We start from the raw sequence: 23,357 nt of genomic DNA, 5'->3' as shown, positions 1-23,357 counted from the left end.
GGATTATTTTGAGATCGAGGATTATTACCCATGTAATTTAACTGCTCGTTCTCTATGTTGTGGCCATAGGGTGGGTATTCTGAATTGCTTGATCCATCTCCACTTGCTTCGCACTGCATTACTGGGTTAACCTATGAAGAACCAAAAAAAGGGTCAATTTTTCTATTCAAAAGTTCTACCTGATTAGAGAGCATGGTGACCGAATCGACGTTAAAAACACCGGCTATTTTCGTTGGTTTTGTCCTCATGACTTGCCACTGATAATTATTTAGTGACATCTCTTCTATAAATTCATAAGCATCCTCAGGTGTCCTATTATTGATAGTTCCTCTAGCAGCTGTCATCTATCTAATAAAAGGATTCAGGCCATTCTGAAACGTTTGAACCTGTAGCCAAAGTGGTAACCCATGGTGAGGGCACCTTCGCAAAAGGTCCTTGTATCTCTCCCATGCATCATAGAGTGTTTCTAAATTCATCTGCACAAAAGAGGAGATATCATTAAATAATTTGGCTGTTTTAGCCGTCAGAAATTATTTTAATAAAAATTTTTTGGTCATTTGTTCCCAAGTAGTGATTGACCCTCATGGTAATGAGTTCAACCACTGTTTAGCTTTGTTTCTCAATGAAAAAGGGAATAACTGAAGGCGAATGGCATAATCAGAAATGCCATTAATTTTAAAAGTGTCGCAAAATTCTAATAAATTCACCAAATGAGCGTTTGGGTCCTCGTCCTGCTAACCATCAAACTGAACAAACTGTTGGATCATTTGAATGGTGTTAGGTTTCAGTTCAAAACTATTTGCAGCAACAGCAGGCCTAACTATGCTCGATTCAGTTCCTATTAAAATAGGTTTACCATAATCATACATGGTACGCGGAGAAAGATTCTGATTTACTGGATCAGCGGCAATCGCAGGAGGTAGTGGATTTTCCTAGTTTTCATCCATCTCCTCGATTGTGGTTGAGGTATCGTTCTCTTGCTCTTCCTATGTGTATCTTAAGCTTTGCCTTATTTCACCTCGATTTCTACGAACTATGCGATCGATCTCACTATCAACAATAATAGTCCCTACGGGTTTCTTCTAGTCATACACTATAAAAACCTGCCAGGAGCGAATAAAAGAAAAATTAGAAAATAAAATAAAAATTTAAATTGCAAATAAAGTGAAATGGCTAAAGTAATAAAAATCGAGTGTTCCTAATATCTTAGTTCCCTGGCAACGGTGCCAAAAACTTGATACGTGATATCGTGACAGATTTTAAAAATTTATAATTAATCGTTCTTGAAACTAACTATTATTATGACGAAGGCAAGTGTACCTATCGAACAGTAGTATAGCTTTAGCAAGACTAGATTGTTGAACCCAAAGGAACCAAGAGTACTAGTAATTACTTTTTTTTATTATCTAGCCTAAAAATTAAGGGATTTACTTATCTAAACTAATTAACTAAACTAAGAGTGCACATAGAGAAATTGGGGAAAAGCTTTTAGGGAAAATTCAATTGATTAAGACAATAACCAAGGAAAAATCCACTTAGACTTCACTTGTTATTTGACTCTGAATCAAACGATTTATTCATTTGACTTGATTCGTAGAAATCCCTAAGTTATATTATTATCTCTCTCGAGACTAATAACGGATAACCTTAGGTTGATTAATTGAAATCTCTTTCTAATTAAAGCCCTAGTGATGCATTAACTCGATCTATGGATCCCTTTATTAGGTTTCACCCTAATTCGACAAAATCTTATCACCCTATCTCTAGACATGCAATCAACTTCGCTTAATTATGAAAAATTTACTCTTAGACAGGGACTTTGGCTCCTCTGAATAAGCATATTAACGAGAATCAATATCCTAGAATATTAAGACAAGAATTAAGAACAAGTCAAATATTTATCATACAATTCAGGTAATAATAACAAGATTCGTCTTAGGTTTCATTCCCCTTAGGCATTTAGGGGGTTTAGTTCATAATTATAAAAGAAAACATCTCAGAAGAATAATGAATACAAAACATAAAGAAAACCCAAAACCCTTGAATGGAAATTGAAGGGAGTTCTTCAGTATTGATGATGAATCCAGCTTTTGAGATGAATCAATCGACTTCCCTTGAGTAATTCCTTGCCTCCTACTTCGTGTCTCCTTTCTAAGTGTCTCCTTATGTGTTTAAATAGGATTTAGAATGCCTAAGAGCCCTCAAAAGTAGTCTTTTCCAAATAGGACTATACTTGGGCTCGATAGGGACACGTCCGTGTGACATGCCTATGTGACACGCCCTTGTGCAATTGCTCCAGCCCGTGGTCAAGGCTGTTAAATAGGCACGGGCGTGTAGTCTCCCTGTGTAAGTCATGCTTCGATCTTGCCAAATGGACACGGCCATATGTTTACCCATGTGAGGAAGTCCAGGCCGTGTTGATTTCCCATGTGGGTCCATTTTCTCCATTTTTGGCCCATTTTTCACTCTTTTTACTCTCCTATGCTCACCTAAGTATAAAACATGAAATTAAAGAATTAGGAGCATCGAGGTCACCAAATCTAAGGAGAAACCATCCATAAATGTACTAAGCATGGGATAAAAATATGTATAGATTACGGTTTATCAACACGATTATTAGTGCGTGTGAATGACTAAGGAATTAGGTTCATGTTGTAATTGGATAGAAATCCACGTTCTTATTAGTTGATCAAGATCATCTCACTGTGGCTTGATTCAATGGGTGTGGGATTACAAATGTTTTCAAAGTTTAATGTAAGACACGTGCATAATCTTAGTGCATATCATAATGTTGCAAAAATAAAATAAAATTCAAAAATTTGCTTAGACAAAGATATTAATAAATGAATGTTTTGTTTTAGTTCGAAAATGGCACTCACTCCCTTATTGAACATACTCACTGAAAACAAACTAAATGAAAATAACTATAACAAATTGAAAAGGAACTTGATAATTGTCCTAAGCTGTAAGAAACTTAAAATAGTTCTTGATAATAAATGCCCTCCGACCACTCAAACTGAGGCTAGAAAATGCTAGGAATAGTCTAATGAGATAACTCATTGCTATATGCTAGTAAGCGTGACTAGCATATTGAATGAGCAAATAGAGATTTATAAGACTGCTAAAACGATTCTAGATAAGCTAGAAGACATGTTCAGAGGCCCAGTTGTCTTGGCTCGATAGTCTGATAACTAGCTTGATGAATGCCCATCAAAAGTCGGTTACTCTGGTCACGGACCATATGGTCACTCTTATGGGCTATTTTGTCGAGGTTGCAGAGAATGAGGCCAATTTGGACCAGAACACCCAAATTGAGATGGTGTTCAAAAGCTTATCCAAGGATTTTGTTGGCTTTCAGGTCACTTATATCCTTGATAATTTTAGGAAGATTATTTTAAGAGTCGTTTTCTATATGCCAAGTTTCAAAAGAAACTTATTTTCTATTGCATGCTTATATAAAGACGGCTTGACTATGACTTTTAATAATAGAATTGCAATATCTAAAAATCATAATCTTACCTGTAATGGATGGATGTCAAATGTAATAGCCCGTTTTAGGGTCAAATTGGAACAGTGGTTTCGGGACCACGAATCCAAAGTAGAAATATTTATTATGATATTGTTTTAAGGTCTACAATATGATTGAATGATTGTGTAAAAATTTTGTTAAGAAATTTTATCGATAAGGTGTCTAATTTGACTAATAGGACTAAATTGCAATAGGTGCAAAATGTGTGTTTTAGAAGTTAGAGGTGTCTAATTGATATGAAATTTTAAATTGGAGGTCCTTAAATAGTAATTAGACCATTTTACTTATAGTTGGACAAAAATGAACATGGTAGGGTGGAATTTCAAAGTTTGGCATTAAGGGCATTTTGGTCATTTGGCTAATAAAGACAAAATTTTACAAATGAAAGATGTCATCTTCCCAATTTCATCCTCCCATGGCCGAAAATCACAAGAGAAGACATAGCTAGGGTTTGCCAAGCTTTCAAGCTCGATTGTAAGTCCGTTCTAGCCCTGTTTTTAATGATTTTCATATTTTTTAGATCCTTGTAACCTAATTTAGCTATTTCAAGGACTAAATTGAAAGAATGATGAAGTTTAAAATTTTAACCATGTTAGATATTTGTGTATTTTGATGTCCAATGGTAGAAAATGCATGTTTAGCATTAGATAAACAACTTTTGCTAAGTGATTTTCGGTAAAAATGTCAAAAAGGACTTATTTGTAATAGTTATAAAATGAGTAGTAAAAGTGTGATTAAGTGGAAAATATGGGTAGACTTGAGTATGAAAATGGTTTGGCTAGGCATGGGTTTTGAAGAAATTGAATACATTTCATTTTACAAGCCTAGGAACTAAATTGTAAAAATGTGACACATTAAGGGCAAAAATGTAATTTTGCCATAATGTGATTTTTGGGATAAATTGAATAATGTGAGTATTAAATGAGTTAAATTTTTTATTATAGATAAAAAAAAGAGGTTCAGACCTAGATCGGGGGAAAAACAAAGTGTTTGACGATTAGGTCCAATTATACTATTTTTTTGTACCGGTGTAAGTTCAAATGTAAGTAATGCACAGTTATTTTTATGTTGTAAATGCTTTAATATTGCATGAATTGTGTAATTGACTCTTTGGACGTATTTGAAAAGGTTTCGACAAGCAAAAATTCCCAGTTGAACCTCAGGAATAGAATAGGATACGAGTGAGATGTCTCTAGGAACACCATGTGTACATGTTTCTGTGATCTGGGTGTTGGTCTTGTACATCCTACCAGTGGCAGGGTATTCTGGCATATGTTGTAGTTACCTAACAGTTTGTGTGAGCAACACTGTGTAGCTACGTCTTGACTGACAGCTTGTGTGAGCAAGCCCGTGAATAGCTTAAGAGTGAGCCTATATCTGTTATGAGATATGAGGTAGCTTTGACTACATATGTGGCACTTATGTGCAAGATTTTTTGAGTATCTGATAATATTCCAAGTGTTCAACGGGAATGTCAAAGATGTGAAAGGATGTGGTTATGTTATGAGTTGGTACAAGTATGTACATAGAACTCATAAGTAATAAACTCGATGGGTGATGAACTCTTGGTATGGTTGTCATTGAGCAAGTTATGACTATGAGATTTTAGTAACATTCATGTTATCTCAGTATATATAAATTCTGTGATTAAAGTGTTGTTAAGATGCATATTATTTGCATATGAACTTACTAAGCTATATAGCTTACTCCCCTTTATTTCCCTTGTCTTATTGTGACACCAAGCTATCTCGGGTTCAGAGATCGTAGGAGATCCATTCACACTATCAACAATTATTTTACTACCAATGAAGTCAACATTTTGAGTTTTGGCATGTATATGGGACTTGGTCACTTTGTTATGTGTCGTAATTGATTTGCCCAAATGTGTTGACTTATATTGGTTAGAAGTATGTTTTGTGTAAGGCTAATGGAAATGAGCCAATATTGGTTATAAGTATATTCATATAATGATGCCTTTCATGAATGATGTGTTGAAGTCTTGGTTGTGGATGTTTGGTTGTATGTATATGTTTGGATTGGTGCTATCTTATGTTGTGTAGGTGTGTGCATTAAAGGGTGGCAAAATGGCTTGGTAAATAGCCTTATTTTTATCCACACGGGTAGACACACGGGCGTGTGTCTAGGCCATGTGTGACACACAGTTTGCCCCATGGGCATGTGTTTAGGCCGTGTGTCCCCTGCACCTAAATTTTGAGAAATAGAATGCTCAGAATTAAGCACACAAGTAGAGACACAGACGTGTGTCTTAGCCGTGTGGACGGCACAGCCTCAAACACGGGCGTGTGCCCTGGCCGTGTGAAGTCTGCACCTATTTATGAAAATTAATTTTCCACACGCCTTACCACAAGGGCGTGTGACTTGCCGTTTGACCTCAATTTGTTCATAGGTTACAAGTCAGTGAGTTACATGGGGTCGGGACACGGGTGTGTGTAGCCATAAGGGCTGCCGACACAGGCGTGTCCCATATCCACACGGGCATATGACCCATGTTTAGTGGAAAATTTTCTAAGTTCTGTAAAATTTTCTAAAGTTCTCGGTTTAGTCCTAAATCACTTCCAATGCACGTTTTCAGCCTCGTAGGCTTGTATCAGGGACTTTATGATTAAATGCGAATGGTTTTAATTTGGACGCAAATTCATGACTTAGAATTGTATGGTTATTCGTGTGATAAGTTTGGTAATGTCTCGTATCCTGTTTTGGTGTTGAATGTGCATAAAGGGTGTTACATTTAATGGTATCAGAGCTAAAGTTTAGTCGATTCTTAGACTAACATAGCATGTGTAAAAGTCTAGCTTTACATGCCATGAATTAACTATGATAGTGTAATGACTACTGACAATTTTAAAATGTGTCTTCATATAGTAAATGGATCCTGATCGAGCTGTAGCTGATGTGGTAGAATGTAATGTATCGGCTCCTACTCAAGGGGCAGCGCCATCTAAAAGTAGACCTCCCACGGTTTGTTAGGGAGGAGGGGCTAGGGAAGCCTTTCTCCACATGATGAATGAGTGGTATTTAAAGGTTGTTCAAACAAATACGACTACTCAACATCCTCCACCCCCTCCTTATCCCTAACCGATTCCCGTAGTTGCTTAAGGTGTGGAATTGGTAAGACTGAATAAGCCTCAAGTTGATAAGATTCGAAAGCAAGGGGCTTAAGAATTTAGAGCAAATGTAGATGATGACCCCGAGAGATGGCTTGAGAATACTATCAGGGTATTTGATGAGTTATCATGTACACTCGACGAATGCTTGATCTATGCTATATCATTATTGAGGGACACAACATTTTACTGGTGGAATACACTAGTATCTCTGGTGTCGAGAGAGAGGGTTACATGGGAATTCTTTCAAGAGGAATTCTGAAAGAATTATATTAGTTAGCGGTTCATCGATCAGAAACGTAAAGAATTTCTTGAGTTGAAATAGGGCCAAATGTCAGAGACAATGTATGAGCGAGAATTTGTCAGGCTTAGTAAGTATGCCCGAGAGTGTGTTTCCTCCGAGGCTATTATGTGTAAAAGGTTCGAAGATGGGTTGAATGAGGACATCAGACTGTTAGTTGAAATCTTAGAACTAAAAGAATTTGTTGTATTGGTTGAACGAGCTTGCAAAGTCGAAGAACTAAGCAATGAGAAAAGAAAGGCCGAGAGTGAGGCTAGAGGTGCAAGAAAAAGACTAATGAGTAAGTCATTTCAATCTCAATCAAAGAAATCCAGAGAGATGTATTCTCGTTTGAATGTTTCAGCTGGGTATTCACAGAGACAGCGGGAAACAATATTCGGTTCCGAAAACTCAAACGACATCAAAGGCAAGTATGGGTAATGTTAGATCTAACAGACCTGAATGTCAGTGTTGTGGTAGACAGCATCCTGGCGAGTGTAGGATGAATGACTGAGCTTGTTTCAAGTGTGGTTTTCAAGACCATTTTATCTAATATTGCCTTGATATGGTTGGGGAAGAAAAATTTCAGAGTACAAGGCCGAGTAATACTACTAACAGAGGTAGGCCACTGAGAAATACTGGGAATGGAACTAGCAGAAAAGGTGTGACGAAGGATTCAGCTGTGAGATCCGAACCTAGAGCACCTGCTAAAGCTTATGCCATACGTGCTCGTAAGGATGCGTCATCTCCCGATGTGATTACTGGTACATTTTCTCTTTATGATGCTAATATTATTGCATTGATCGATCCTAGATCAACTCATCCTTATATTTGTGTGAATTTGGTATCTAGTAAGAATTTGCCTGTTGAGTTTACTGAGTTTGTGATTAAAGTGTCAAACCCTTTAGGCAAATATGTGCTAGTTGATAAAGTTTGCAATAATTGTCTTTTGATGATTCGAGGTTAGTATTTTCCAGCTGACTTAATGTTGTTGCCATTTGACAAATTCGATGTTATTTTGGGTATGGGCTGGTTGACACTGCATGATGCCATAGTAAATTGTAGACAAAAAATAATTGAATTAAAATGTGAACATGGTGAAGTTCTTTGGATTGAAACCAATGAATCAAGTGAATTACTGTAATATCCTGATTTTGGGCCTAGTCAGAATAGTGGTTTCGTGACCACAAAATCCGAGATATAAATAATTATTTTATGATTATTTTAAGGTCTATGATATGATTGCATGATTGTGTGAAAATTTCGTGAAGAAATTTTATGCATAAAGTGCTTAATTTGAAATTTGGGACTAAATTGAATAAATTGCAAAACTTGTGTTCTAGAAGTATTTTGCATAAAATTGAATTAGATTATTAATTAGAGTTCCTTAAAGAGTAATTTTACCAATTTCTAAGTCTATGGACAAAATTGGACATGGATGGAATTTTGGAAAGTTTAGTAGTAAGGGCATTTTGGTCATTTAGGGTAAAATGAATTAAAATACAAAATTAAAAGCCAATTTTGCTCATCTTCAACCCCATGGCCGAATATAGCAAGGAGAAACCATGGCTAGGGTTTTCAAGCTTCCAAGCTCGATTTTAAGTTCGTTTCTAGCCTCGTTTTTAATGATTTTTACGTTTTTGGAGTCCCTAGCTCGATTTAGCTTATGCTAGCAATAATTTAACCTAGGGTTTATATTTGGAAAAATACCCATAGGTGAAATTTGTGTGTTTTGGTGTTTTATGATAGAATATGAGGTTTTAAATTATGTTAGACAACTTGTGCTACTCGGTTTTAAGTGAAAACGAGCAAAAGGGTTTAATCGGTAAAAATACCTAATAGTCATAAGTACATGTTAGAGTGAGAATTTGATGTTGCCATAGAAGGAAAAATGATCAGCATGTCATAAAACATAAGAAAATAGGCTGAATTTTAATTTACGAGCTTTGGGGCAAAAGTGTAAATATGCAAAAGTTTAGGGCAAAATTGTAATTTTTCAAAAATATGATTTTGGGTCAATTTGAATAATGTGAGTCCTAATTAGACTATATTTTAAATGATAGAGCAAGGAAAACTGAAATTGGGCTAAAATGGGGAAAATACCAAGTTGTGGACGAAATGGTAAAATAGCCATTTTCGCATACGAGGTAAGTTCATATGTAAATGTTGGTAACATAGTTATTATTTTAAATGTTTTAATGTTTTTTAAATGATATGATAATTATTATGAAATATTATACTTGTGATAATTGTTTGATAATATGTCAAATTATGTGATATACTTGGAAAATATGAAATACTACCGAGTATCGGATATCGGCATTCCGTAGAAGATGGTTGAGACACATGATTGGGAAAAAGGTCCGTTGAACCTTAGGAATGGATTAGGATACAAGTGACATGTCACTGGGATATTTGGGCATCCGAGCTCGTTGAGTTGAGTCCGAGTTCACTTATGGATGCGAGCGTCCAACTCGTTGAGTTGAGTCCGAGTTCACTTATGGATGCGAACGCCTGAGCTCGTTGAGTTGAGTCCGAGTTCACTTATGGGCGGGTTACATGGTAGCATGGCTACATATGTGGCACTTATGTGCAAACTTTCCATGTATCCAATTATATTCGATGTGTTCAACGGGTAAAGTTCTACTCAAATGGAGGAATACTCAAGATGAAAGGGACGTATTGGTAAGTGTTGTGAAATGGATAATTTGAACAGGTATGTACTTAACCCTCGGGTTGAAAACTCGATATAACAACAATATGGTAAGATGATAAATGAAAAGGTGATATGAATGTCTTGGTGATGATTATGCAAATGATGTTTTATGTTTGCTTATATGGTTATGTTACTTGCTATTTGCATGTGAGCTTACTAAGCATTTATGCTTACTCCCTCCTTTTCATTCCTTGTAGTGTTGACAAGCCAGCTCGAAATCGGAAGCGGTCGGAGGCACGCCACACTATCCGTATACCATCTTGGCATAATGGCTTGTATATTTTGAGTATGGCATGTATAGCATTATAATCATTTTGTATATATGGTCTTATGATATGGTTATTGAGTTGTATGGAAATAGAAATGCTTGGTAATGATTAGCCATTGGAATGGCTAATCATGATCATATTTGGTATTATGTATGTCAAATTGCTAGCTAATCCATGGAAACCATGAAATAGGTAAAATTTACCATAAAATAGATTCAGACAGCAGCAGTGACGTGAGTTTAAAAATCACTAAAAATAGTAGAAATGGAATTAAATAATGAATAAGTTATGGAATCGAAGCTTGATGAGTCTATTTTCATATGGAATAAGCGAAACAGGTATATGAGCTATATTTTATGAGATGTTTAAATTTTTGTGAAACAGGGCCAGAGCGATTTCTGGATCCCTGTTCTGACTTTGGAAATTCACCATAAAATTTACAAAGATAATTAGAAGTCACGCTTTATATGTACAGATTCCTTATTGAGTCTAGTTTTATTAGAGATAAACGGCATAGTCATTGAAGCTCTGTACAGGGAGATATCTGATTCGTAATACACTGAGGTCAGAGTAGTTGAATCCTGAAACAGGGAGACTTTAACTAATAAACTGTACTAATTGGCCCAACCAAAATTCTAGAAAAAATTAGTAGATATATATATGAGTCTAGTTTCAGGAAAAATTTACGAATTGGATTTCGAGTTTCGTAACTTGAGATATGATTTTTAAAGCGACTGTGATGCAGTTAGCCAGCTTGTCTGGAAATTTTAAAATGAATTGTATGAGCTGTTTAATTAATGAATTAAGTTCGTTAACACCTTGTGTTCGACTCCGGCAATGGTCTCGGTGCACGGGTGTTACATTTAGTGGTATCGAGCAGGTTTAGTCTGTTCTCGGACTAACCTAGCATGTGTAAAAGTTTAGCTATACATGCCAGCGATCCGTGATAGTGTGATGTCTTCCGACGCGTATAAGTACCGTCTTATTTAGGCAGGTACTCTCCAACCGAGCTGCGCCAACCATGTTCAATGTTAAGTAAAGGTATTTGAGTAAAATTATGATTATGATAAGTCTCGGTTCAGAAAAGTATGAATAAAGGTTTATGATACATATGTGATAATATGTGAGATGAAAGTTCATGTTGTGATAAATATTCATATTTGCTTATTGCTCATATGATGTAGTGTATGTGGCTTACTTGATAAGATGAACGGAATAAATAGAAAGTAGTGGAGGTATGAATAAAGGTCATAATATTATGATACTGAATGAAAATATCCTTGTCTTGATTGGATGTCGAATGTTGGTGAATGTTAATGGTATATAATTTTATGAGGTAAAGGATTATAATGAAATGAACTTATCTATGTTAAATTGTTGGACTGAATTATATGATTGTAATGATATGTACATGATGATGCACGAAATGAAAGTTGTGATTGTGATGCAAATATCTATGTTTGTTTGGCCTTATATAATGTCATGAGCATGAATTAATTTAATTAATTGAATGGATAAGTAAAGCTGTCTAGAAAACATAGAATGTATGCATAAGTATATTGTCTAAATGGGACAATAGGAAAATTGGTGTAAGCCAACATGAATGAATGACATGATTTTGATGATGTTACTATGATGATGGAAGTTGTGTCATATGTGTATGTATAAGAAAGTCGAGTCGAGGTCCTACAACCTCCCTCTTACCAAAGTGGTACTTATAATGGAATTTCATGAGATTTGTATTGAATAAGTTTTCGGTTGAGAACCCAAAGAGTTCAATGATAGAATAATTATAAGTATGATCCGAGATTGAAAATGAGCTGATAAGTAAAGTCGAGCCGAAAAGTATCGGATTGACGTAAAATTATTGGAGTTATACACTTGTCCTAGTTAGAAAAGGAATTCTCCTTGGTAAATCGAATTACTCAAGTGCAAGGTCGAGAAAAGTGTAAATCGAAATTTATTCAAATTGGCCTTTTTAGTGAATGGTTTAATATAAAATTTGTGACGAGAACTAGTTGGGGAAATGATATTTCAAATGTGAATTATCTGAGTGTGACAGATTATGACCGGACAGATTTAGATCTCTTTGAGATGTTCTATGTGTTCACCCGTTCTCGAAATATTTCTATGGCTATTGATCTTCGAAGAAATTCTTGTTATATGGGAATGTCTTCTAATTAGGTGTTGGATGAAAGCATTGGTAGTCTGATGGTTTATAATTTATATTGCTCTATTTCATCGGGTATTCTATTTCATTTCGTCGATAAGAATTGATGAGAGAATTCATATGATATTATGATTCTGCTTCTTCTACTTGATGCTTCATCGATATATATGTATGGGAAGATATATTGATCTTGTTATATTTGATTTCATGGGATTAAATGATGTTTTCTTTTGGACTTTCTTTCTTTGAAGAATTATCGAGGTATTCTGTATTTTCTCTATGAATTTGGTTTTCGATTCTCGGCATAGTATCGTATCTTGGGTTTCTTTATCCCGGATCTCTTTATTCGGATTTCTTTATTCCGGTTTCTCTATCTTGGATTTCTTTATTCGGTTTTCTTGTTATCTTTGTTCCATAATTTGTCAATTACGACTCATGTTCAAGTCGTTCTTCACTCGTGATAATCATGTCAAATATGACTATACTTCTAATTTGATCTTGGTAATGTGGTGATTTTAGTATTGGGATTTTTCTAATTTCGTAAGGATTTGACATCAAGAAAGGCATAGGTGATAAAAGCGCGAGTTTTAGTCGGTATGGTAAATTATTTATTTGAAAGATTTCATGTGACAATTATGTCGGGATTATTTTCCCAAGTCGATAATAGAATTTCATTTTGTACGGATAAAAGAGTAAATAGTTTGAACGAGAAGTGTATATTTAATAGAAAGAGTTGAATATTAGTTTAAGTCACTACGAATGATAAGGTTTCCATCTTGTGAAAGCTGAAAAGTTTATTACATGTTGACAGAGTTCGGATAGATGAGAATATTGGTAACCAAGCGTCGAACTAGACTAGTCTACATTGAGCAATGACTTCGACTTTCAAGAATGTATTGTTGTATGAATTGTGATGTGTTTCAAGACAGTGAGGTAATGTGATAGTTTAGAGCATCCGATGTTACATAAAATCGGAGTTGTTAAAGGGGTTAAAGCCGAGCATTGGGATCTATCAAAATTATCCTTGTCAATGTTGATATTGGGATGGAAATGAGAAGGATTATTCTTGAGGCCATATCAGAATTATTTCTATGGCGGAAAGAGGAAAATGTGATGTATCTTATTGTTAAATGTTTGGCGAGATCTATAAATCACATCTCAGATTGAATGAATTCCTACTCATCGATTCATGGAATTTCGTGTCTCTTTGATTGTCGGATTTCTTGGAATTCCGGTCTCCATTAAATCAAGTTGAGATCCAGGTTTTATGTCATGATATCATGGGAAATTGAGAAGGGTTGAAAATTTAAGAACAGTTGAGAGTTGAGACTGTAAGCTTTTAGATCATATGAGAAATTGAAGAGATGTATTGGAGGTACAGTCTAAGTGCAAGTTCTTGACACCAAATATTAGATTAAAAGTGAAGACCACTTTTACGGTAAGATTTTGGGACGAAAATCCTCGAAAGGGGAGAGTTGTAATATCCCGATTTTGGGCCTAGTCGAATAGTGGTTTCGTGACCACAAAATCCGAGATATAAATAATTATTTTATGATTATTTTAAGGTCTATGATATGATTTCATGATTGTGTGAAAATTTCGTGAAGAAATTTTATGCATAAAGTGCTTAATTTGAAATTTGGGACTAAATTGAATAAATTGCAAAACTTGTGTTCTAGAAGTATTTTGCATAAAATTGAATTAGATTATTAATTAGAGTTCCTTAAAGAGTAATTTTACCAATTTCTAAGTCTATGGACAAAATTGGACATGGATGGAATTTTGGAAAGTTTAGTAGTAAGGGCATTTTGGTCATTTAGGGTAAAATGAATTAAAATACAAAATTAAAAGCCAATTTTGCTCATCTTCAACCCCATGGCCGAATATAGCAAGGAGAAACCATGGCTAGGGTTTTCAAGCTTCCAAGCTCGATTGTAAGTTCGTTCTAGCCTCGCTTTTAATGATTTTACGTTTTGGAGTCCCTAGAGCTCGATTTAGCTTATGCTAGCAATAATTTAACCTAGGGTTTATATTTGGAAAAATACCCATAGGTGAAATTTGTGTGTTTTGGTGTTTTATGATAGAATATGAGGTTTTAAATTATGTTAGACAACTTGTGCTACTCGGTTTTAAGTGAAAACGAGCAAAAGGGTTTAATCGGTAAAAATACCTAATAGTCATAAGTACATGTTAGAGTGAGAATTTGATGTTGCCATAGAAGGAAAAATGATCAGCATGTCATAAAACATAAGAAAATAGGCTGAATTTTAATTTACGAGCTTTGGGGCAAAAGTGTAAATATGCAAAAGTTTAGGGCAAAATTGTAATTTTTCAAAAATATGATTTTGGGTCAATTTGAATAATGTGAGTCCTAATTAGACTATATTTTAAATGATAGAGCAAGGAAAACTGAAATTGGGCTAAAATGGGAAAATACCAAGTTGTGGACGAAATGGTAAAATAGCCATTTTCAGCATACGAGGTAAGTTCATATGTAAATGTTGGTAACATAGTTATTATTTTAAATGTTTTAATGTTTTTTAAATGATATGATAATTATTATGAAATATTATACTTGTGATAATTGTTTGATAATATGTCAAATTATGTGATATACTTGGAAAATATGAAATACTACCGAGTATCGTATCGGCATTCCGTAGAAGATGGTTGAGACACATGATTGGGAAAAAGGTCCGTTGAACCTTAGGAATGGATTAGGATACAAGTGACATGTCACTTTGGGATATTTGGGCATCCGAGCTCGTTGAGTTGAGTCCGAGTTCACTTATGGATGCGAGCGTCCGAACTCGTTGAGTTGAGTCCGAGTTCGTGAGATGTAACTAGGCATCCGAACTCGTTGAGTTGAGTCCGAGTTTACTTATGGATGCGAACGCCCGAGCTCGTTGAGTTGAGTCCGAGTTCACTTATGGGCGGGTTACATGGTAGCATGGCTACATATGTGGCACTTATGTGCAAACTTTCCATGTATCCGAATTATATTACGATGTGTTCAACGGGTAAAGTTCTACTCAAATGGAGGAATACTCAAGATGAAAGGGACGTATTGGTAAGTGTTGTGAAATGGATAATTTGAACAGGTATGTACTTAACCCTCGGGTTGAAAACTCGATATAACAACAATATGGTAAGATGATAAATGAAAAGGTGATATGAATGTCTTGGTGATGATTATGCAAATGATGTTTTATGTTTGCTTATATGGTTATGTTACTTGCTATTTGCATGTGAGCTTACTAAGCATTTATGCTTACTCCTCCTTTTCATTCCTTGTAGTGTTGACAAGCCAGCTCGGAAATCGGAAGCGGTCGGAGGCACGCTCACACTATCCGTATACCATCTTGGCATAATGGCTTGTATATTTTGAGTATGGCATGTATAGCATTATAATCATTTTGTATATATGGTCTTATGATATGGTTATTGAGTTGTATGGAAATAGAAATGCTTGGTAATGATTAGCCATTGGAATGGCTAATCATGATCATATTTGGTATTATGTATGTCAAATTGCTAGCTAATCCATGGAAACCATGAAATAGGTAAAATTTACCATAAAATAGATTCAGACAGCAGCAGTGACGTGAGTTTAAAAATCACTAAAAATAGTAGAAATGGAATTAAATAATGAATAAGTTATGGAATCGAAGCTTGATGAGTCTATTTTCATATGGAATAAGCGAAACAGGTATATGAGCTATATTTTATGAGATGTTTAAATTTTTGTGAAACAGGGCCAGAGCGATTTCTGGATCCCCTGTTCTGACTTTGGAAATTCACCATAAAATTTACAAAGATAATTAGAAGTCACGCTTTATATGTACAGATTCCTTATTGAGTCTAGTTTTATTAGAGATAAACGGCATAGTCATTGAAGCTCTGTACAGGGAGATATCTGATTCGTAATACACTGAGGTCAGAGTAGTTGAATCCTGAAACAGGGGAGACTTTAACTAATAAACTGTACTAATTGGCCCAACCAAAAATTCTAGAAAAAAATTAGTAGATATATATATGAGTCTAGTTTCAGGAAAAATTTACGGAATTGGATTTCGAGTTTCGTAACTCGAGATATGATTTTTAAAGCGACTGTGATGCAGTTAGCCAGCTTGTCTGGAAATTTTAAAATGAATTGTATGAGCTGTTTAATTAATGAATTAAGTTCGTTAACACCTTGTGTTCGACTCCGGCAATGGTCTCGGGTACGGGGTGTTACAATTACCTATTGTGATTTCATCTATATCTACTCAGAGGTTCGTAAGGAAAGGTTGTGACACTTATCTTGCTTATGTGTTGAATACAAAGATGTCTGAATTGAAAATTGAATTAGTGCTAGTAGTATGTGAATATCCAAATATGTTTCCCGAAGAGTTGCCTAGGTTACCTCCTATCAGAGAGATTGATTCTACCATTGATTTAGTACTTGGGACTTCACCAATATCGATTGCTCCGTATAGGATGACTTCAACTGAATTGAAAGAATTGAAAGCTCAATTGCAAGAGTTGACAGATAAGGGTTTTGCGAGACTAAGTTTCTCTCCCTAGGGTGCTCTAGTGTTATTTGTCAAGAAGAAAGATGGGTCTATGAGACTTTGTATCGATTACCGATAGCTCAACAAGGTGACTATTAAGAACAAGTATCCTATGCCAAGGATTAATGACTTGTTTGATCAGTTAAAAGGAGCAATAATATACTCGAAGATTAATTTGAGATCAGGCTATTATCAATTGATAGTTAAAGAGTCGGATGTGTCGAAAACTGCTTTCTGGACAAGTTATGGGCAATATGAATTTCTTGTTATGCCTTTTGGATTAACTAATGATCCTGCCGTATTTATGGATTTGATGAATCAGATCTTCCGACCGTATTTAGATAAGTTTTTGGTTGTGTTCATCGATGATATTTTGATTTATTCTTGAGACGAGTCCGAGCATGCTGGGCATTTAAGAATTGTATTGCAAACCTTAAGAGATAAGAAATTTTTGTTAAATTCAATAAAAGTGAGTTTTGGCTCTAATAAGTCGAATTTTTGGGACATATCATTTCAGGTAATGATATTTGGTTTAATCCAAGCAAGATTTCTATAATTGTTGAGTGGAAACCTCCACGGTATGTATTAGAAGTTAGAAACTTTTTGGGTTTAGTTGGCTATTACCGATGTTTTGTCAAAGGATTTTCGATGATTGCTACTCCTATGACCAAGTTGTTGTAAAAAGATGTTAATTTGAATGGTCTGAAAAATGTCAGCAAAGTTTTGAGAAATTGAAAGTAATTTTAGTACAGCCTAAATCAGGAAAAGAATTTGTGATTCATAAAAACACTTCATTGAATGGTTTGGGTTGTGTGTTGATGCAATAAGGCAAAGTGATAGCTTATGCCTCGAGATAGTTGAAACCGCACGAGAAGAATTATCCGATGCACGATTTGGAATTGGCTGCCATTGCTTTTGCTTTGAAAATTTCGTGTCATCATTTGTACGGTGAGAAATGCCATATCTTTTCTGATCATAATATTTTATAATATTTGATGACTCAGAAAGATCTGAACTTGCGACAACGGAGATGGCTCGAGTTATTGAAAGATTATGAATTAGTAATTGACTACCATCCAAGAAAGGAGAATGTAGTCGCAGATGCCTTGAGCAGAAAGTTCTTATTTGCTTAGAGAGCAATGAATACGAAGCTGACTTTGTCTACTAATGTTCAATTTTGGTCGAGATGAGAGCTAGATCAATATTTCTTCAGCAAATTTGTGAAGCTCAGAAAAATGATAGTGAATTGCAAGCCAAAAGGGCTCAGTGTGAATTGGGTAGTGATTCGGACTTTTGGATTGGTTCGGATGATTGTTTGATGTTCCGAGATAGAGTATGTGTACCGAAAAATGATGAACTTATTCAGAAAATTTTACATGAAGCACACAGTGGTTGTTTTTCAATTCATTCGGGTAGTACGAAAATGTATAATGATTTGAAGAAATTGTATTGGTGGTCAAGCATGAAACAAGATATCTCTAAATTTGTATCGAAATGTTTGATTAGTCAACAAGTAAAAGCTGAACACTAAATGCCTTCGGGTTTACTTCAGCCAGTGATGGTACCCGAGTGGAAATGGGATAGGATTACGATGGACTTCGTAATAGGTTTGCCTTTGACTCCGAAAAAGAGAGATGCCATCTAGGTTGTTATTGATAGATTGAAAAAATCAGTTCATTTTATTCCGGTACGTACCGACTACTCACTTGATAAGCTAGCTGAATTGTACATTGCTGAAATTTTGAGATTGCATGGGGTGTGGATAGAGATCTGAGATTTACTTCACAATTTTGGAAGGAGTTGCAAGAATCTTTGGGTACAAACTTGAACTTTAGTACTGCATTTCATCCGTAAACCGACGGTCAATCTGAAAGAATGGTTCAAGTTGTCGAATATATGCTTCGTTGCTGTGTTTTAGAGTTCGAACGTAGTTGGGAAAAATATAGTCGAATTTGCTTATAACAACAGTTTTCAGTCAAGTATAAAGATGACATCGTATGAGGCACTGTATGGCCACAAGTGTCGAACTCCATTGTACAGGACCGAGCTCAGTGAGAGACAGATTCACGGGGTTGATTTGGTTAGAGAAATCGTAGAGAAAGTGAAAGTAATTCGTGATTGTTTGAAAGCCGCTTCGGATAGATAGAAATCATACACGGATTTAAAACAAAAAGAAATTGAATTTCAAATTGGTGATAAGGTATTTCTAAAAGTATCTCCGTGGAAGAAGATTCTGAGATTTGGCCGTAAAGGCAAGTTAAGTCCACGTTTCATTGGGCCGTATGAGATTATTGAAAGAATAAGGCAGGTGGCATATCGGTTAGCTTTACAAACAAAGTTGGAAAGGATTCATAATGTGTTTCATGTGTCGATGTTGTGACGATATCGTGCTGATCCTTTACATGTAATTTCACCAACAGAAGTTGAGATTCGACCTGATATTACTTATGGTGAGGAATCGATCAAGATTTTAGCTATACTTATGGTGAGGAATCGATCAAGATTTTAGCTAAGGAAGTTAAATAGTTGAGAAATGAAAGCATAGCCCTAGAGAAAGTTTTATGGTAATGACATGGGGTCGAAGAGGCTATGTGGGAACCTGAGGAAGCAATGAGAAAACAGTACCCAAACCTCTTTTCCAGTAAGATATTCGGGGACGAAAATCTCTAAAGGAGGGAGAGTTGTAACAGCCTATTTTAGGGTCAAATTGGAACAATGGTTTCGGGACCACGAATCCTAAGTATAAATATTTATTGTGATATTGTTCTAAGCTCTACCATATGATTGAATGATTGTGTAAAAATTTCGTTAAGAAATTTTATCGATAAGGTGTCTAATTTGACTAATAGGACTAAATTATAATAGGTGCAAAATGTGTGTTCTAGAATCTAGAGGTGTCTAATTGCTATGGAATTTTAAATTGGAGGTCCTTAAATGGTAATTAGTCCATTTTACTTTAAGTTGGACAAAATTGGACATGGTAGGGTGAAATTTCAAAGTTTGGCATTAAGGGCATTTTGGTTATTTGGCTAATAAAGACAAAATTCAACAAATAAAAGATGTCATCTTCTCAATTTCATCCTCCCATGGCTGAAAATCACAAGAGAGGACATAGCTAGGGTTTTCCAAGCTTTCAAGCTCAATTGTAAGTCCGTTCTAGCCTCTTTTTAATGATTTTCATTTTTTGAGATACTTGTAACCTAATCTAGCTATTTCAAGGACTAATTTGAAAGAAAGATGAAGTTTAAAATTTTACCTATGTTAGATATTTGTGTATTTTGATGTCTAATGGTAGAAAATGCATGTTTGGTGTTAGATAAACAACTTTTGCTAAGTGATTTTCGGTAAAAATGTCAAAAAGAACTTATTTCTAAAACTTATAAAATGAGTAGTAAAAGTGTAATTAAGTGCAAAATGTGGGCTGATATGAGTATAAAAATGGTTTGGCTAGGCTTGGGTTTCGAATAAATTTAATACATTTCATTTTACGAGCCTAGGAACTAAATTGTAAAAATGTGAAACATTAGGGGAAAAAATGTAATTTTTTAATATTATGATTTTTTTGCTAAATTGAATAATGTGAGTATTAAATGAGTTAGGTTTGTTATTATAGATCATGAAAAATGAGGTTCAGACCTAGATCAAGAGAAAAACAAAATGTTTGACGATTAGGTCCAATTCTATTTTTTTTGTACCGAGGTAAGTTCGTATGTAAATAATGCAGTGTTGTTTTTATGTTTTAAATGCTTTAATATTGAATGAATTGTGTAATTGACTCTTTGGATGTATTCGACAAAGTTTCGACAAGCAAAAAATCATGGTTGAACCTTAGGAGTAGAATAGGATACGAGGGAGATGTCACTAGGAACCCCATATGTATATGTGTTTATGTGAGCCGAGTGCTGGTCTTGTACGTCCTACTAGTGGTTGGGTATTCCAGTATATGTTGCGGTTACCTGATAGTTTGTGTGAGTAGCAATGTGTAGTTACGTCCTGATTGACAGCTTGTGTGAGTAAACCCGTGAATAGCTCGAGAGCGAGCCTATATGTGATATGAGATATGAGGTAGCTTTGACTACATATGTGGCACTTATGTGCAAGATTTTCTGAGTATCCGATAATATTCCAAGTGTTCAATGAGAATGTCAAAGATGTGAAAAGATGTGATTATGTTACGAGTTGGTACAAGTATGTACATAGAACTCATAAGTAATAAACTCGATGGGTTATGAACTCCTGGTAGGGTTGTCATTGAGCAAGTTATGGCTATGAGATTTTAGTAACGTTCATGTTATCTCACTTTATAGAAATTGCATGATTAAAGTGTTGTTAAGCTGCATATTATTTGCATATGAACATACTAAGCTATATAGCTTACTCCCCTTTCTTTCCCTTGTCTTGTAGTGACAGCAAGCTAGCTTGGGTTAGGAGATCCATTCACACTATCAACAATTATTTTGGTACCAATGAATTCAACATTTAGAGTTATTGTATGTATAGGGGACTTAGTCATGTTGCTATGTGTCATAATTGATTTTGCCAAATGTGTTGGCTTATATTGGCTAGAAGTTTATTTTGTGTAAGGCCAATGGAAATGAGCCAATATTTGTTATAAGTATATTCATATAATAATGCCTTTCATGAATGATGTGTTGATGTCTTGGTTGTGGACGTTTGGTTGTATGTATATGTTTGGATTGGTGCTATTTTATGTTGTGTAGGTGTGTGCATTAAAGGGTGGCATGGCTTGGAATATTGCCTTATTTTTGTCCATATGGGTAGACACACGGGCGTGTGTCTAGGCCATGTACAACACAAGGTTTGCCCCACGGGCTTATGTTTAGGCCGTGTGTCCCCTGCACCTAAATTTTGAGAAACATAATGCTCAGAATTAAGCACATGGGCGGAGACAAAGGTGTGTCTCTCAGTCGTGTGGATGGCACGGCCTTAAGCAGGGGGTGTGCCTGGCCATGTGAAGTCTATACCTATTTTATGAAAATTAATTTTCTACATGGCCTAGCACACGGGTGTGTGACCTGACCGTGTGACCTGAATTTGTTCATGGGTTAAAAGTTAGTAAGTTACACGGGGCCGGGACACGGACATGTGTAGCCACAAGGCCTGCCCACACGGGCGTGTCTCATATCCTCACGGGCGTGTGACCCCTGTTTATTGGAAAATTTTCTAAGTTTTGTAAAAAATTCTAAAGTTCTCGGTTTAGTACCAAATCTGTAACACCCCTTACACCTTCCCGACATCGAGACCAGGCACGAGGCATTACTAGACACATACTCAGACATTTTCGAAAAATATAGGTCATAAAATTTCGTTCCAAATTTAAAACTAATCAGACAACATCTTAGTGCCAGCTAGGACTTATGCTATACGCGCACGCGAGGATGCTTTCTCGCCAGATGTTATTACCGGTACTTTTACTCTCTTTGATACTAATGTGATTGCTTTGATTGACCTGGTTCTACTCATTCTTATATATGCGAAACCTTAGCATCTAGTAAGACTTTACCTATTGAGTCTCTTGAGTTCGTAATTGGTGTCAAATCCTTGGGTCGTTACGTGCTTGTTGACAAAGTGTGTAAGAAATGCCCCTAGTAATTCGAGGTTTCGCTTTCCCGCGGACTTGATGCTTTTTCCGTTCGATGAATTTGATGTTATTCTTGGTTTGGATTGGTTGACCGTGCATGATGCGGTTGTGAATTGCAAAAGCAAGACTATTGATTTGAGGTGCGCAAATAACGAGATAATCCGAGTTGAGTCTACGGACTTAAAGGGTTGCCATTGTAATATCGCAATGTTGGCCCGTAAATATGTAAGAAAGGGGTGCGAAGCATACCTTGCGTATGTACTTGATGACAAGGAATTGGAAGAGAAACCCGAATCTGTGCCGGTGGTTTGTGAATACCCGGATGTTTTTCCCGAAGAATTACTGGGTTTACCACCTGTTCGGGAAGTTGAGTTTGGTATTGAGCTTGTACCTGGGACTACGCCAATTTCGATAGCTCCGTATCGTATGGCACCAACCGAGTTAAAAGAATTGAAAGCTCAGTTGCAAGAGTTGACGGATAGAGGTTTCGCTCGACCAAGTTTCTCACCTTAGGGTGCACCAAGATTGTTTGTGAAAAGAAGGACGGAACCATGAGGTTGTGCATTGACTATCGTCACCGAATAAAGTGACGATAAAGAATAAATATCCGTTACAGCGTATTGATGATTTGTTTGATCAACTAAAGGGAGCCTCGGTGTTTTCAAAGATAGATTTGAGATCGGGTATTACCGATTCATGAATTCGAGATTCGGATATACCCAAAACCGCTTTCGAATCGAGATACGGCCTCTACGAGTTCTTAGTGATGCCGTTTGGGCTCACTAATGCCCCTGCGGTATTTATGGATTTGATGAATCGGATCTTCAGACAGCATTTGGACCGGTTCGTAGTTGTGTTTATTGACGACATCTTGGTCTATTCAAGAGATGAGACCGAACATGCTGAGCACCTGAGGTTAGTGTTGCAAATTTTACGGCATAAGCAGCTATATGCTAAGTTCAGTAAGTGTGAGTTCTGGTTAAGAGAGGTTAGCTTCTTGGGTCATGTGGTATCTGCATCGGGTATTCGAGTTGACTGAGCAAAATTTTGGCCATACTTAACTGAAGCCTCAGAAATATTACGAGGTTCGAGCTTTTTGGGACTTGCGGTTAC

General features: G+C 35.9%; 1 non-coding gene across 1 annotated transcript; it reads left to right on the top strand.

The window, feature by feature from the left end:
- Positions 1-402: 402 nt before the first annotated feature.
- On the top strand, positions 403-513 carry LOC128286192 (small nucleolar RNA R71). Its single transcript, XR_008276737.1, has one exon. It is a non-coding gene; the product is annotated as a small nucleolar RNA R71 (small nucleolar RNA).
- Positions 514-23,357: the final 22,844 nt, after the last annotated feature.

This window comes from Gossypium arboreum, chromosome 12, assembly GCF_025698485.1.
Source record: "Gossypium arboreum isolate Shixiya-1 chromosome 12, ASM2569848v2, whole genome shotgun sequence".
NCBI classification, from domain to species: domain Eukaryota; kingdom Viridiplantae; phylum Streptophyta; class Magnoliopsida; order Malvales; family Malvaceae; genus Gossypium; species Gossypium arboreum.
This window is presented reverse-complemented; position numbering and strand designations above follow the sequence as displayed.